This window comes from Cebus imitator, unplaced genomic scaffold (genome assembly GCF_001604975.1).
Source record: "Cebus imitator isolate Cc_AM_T3 unplaced genomic scaffold, Cebus_imitator-1.0 Scaffold1344, whole genome shotgun sequence".
Lineage (NCBI taxonomy): Eukaryota > Metazoa > Chordata > Mammalia > Primates > Cebidae > Cebus > Cebus imitator.
The window spans coordinates 32,876-33,976 of NW_016108659.1; positions in this window are offsets into that span (position 1 = coordinate 32,876).

Genomic DNA, 1,101 nt, shown 5'->3' on the forward strand with positions numbered 1-1,101 from the left:
AAAGCCTAGGCCAAAAGGTCAGGCCAGGCCAAAAGTCAAGGCCAGGCCAGACCAGGCCAAAAGGAAAGACCAGGACAAAAGATCAGGCCAGGTCAAAAGGCCAGGCCAAAAGGCAAGGACATGCCAGGTCAGGCCTAAAGGCCAGGCCAAATGGCAAGGACAGGCCAAAAGCAAGGCCAAAAGGCCAGGACAGACCAAAAGGCCTGGCCAAAAGGGCAGCCCAGACCAAAAGCACAGGCCAAAAGGGCAGCCCAGACCAAAAGCACAGGCCAAAAGGTCTGGCCAGTCCAAAAGTACAGGCCAAGCCAAAACGCCAGGACAAGAGGCCGGAACAGGCCAAGGGCCCAGGGCAGGCCAAAAGGCCAGGCCGAAAGGCAAGGCCAGGCTGAAAGTACAGGCCAGGCCAGGACAAATGTCCAGTCCCGGCCAAAAGGCCAGGCCAGGCCAAAAGGCCCAGGCCAAAAGGCACAGCGAGCCCAGGCCTGGCCAAAAGGACAGGCCAGGACATAAGGCCAGGACAAAAGGCCACAACAAAAGTCAAGGACACAAGGCCAGGACAGGCCAAAATGCCAGGACAATAGTCCAGGCCACGCCAAAAGTCGAGGCCAAAAGGCCAGGCCAAAAGTCCAGGGCAAAAGGCCAGTCCAGGACAAAAGGACAGGCCAAAAGGCTGGGCCAGGACAAGAGCTCAGGCCAGGCAAAAAGGCAAGGCTGAAAGGCAAGGCCAGGCCAGGCCAAAAGGTCAGGCCAGGCTGAAAGGCCAGGCCAAAATGTGAGGCCAGGCAAAATGTCCAGTTAAGGTCAAAAGGCCAGGCCAAAAGGATAGGCCAAGCCAAAAGGTGAGGCCAGGTCAAAAGGCCCAGTCCAAAAGGCACGGTAAGGCCAGACCAGGCCAAAAGGACAGGCCGGGACAAAAGGCCAGGACAAAAGTCCTGGCCAGGCCAAAAGGGCAGGTCAAAGGGTGAGGCCAGGCTGAATGGCAAGGCAAGGCCAGGCCGAAAGGCCAGGCCAAATGGTGAGGCCAGGCCAAATGTCCATTCTAGGCCAAAAGGCCAGGCCGGGTCAAAAGGCCAGACCAAAAGGTCAGGCCAGGCCAAAAGG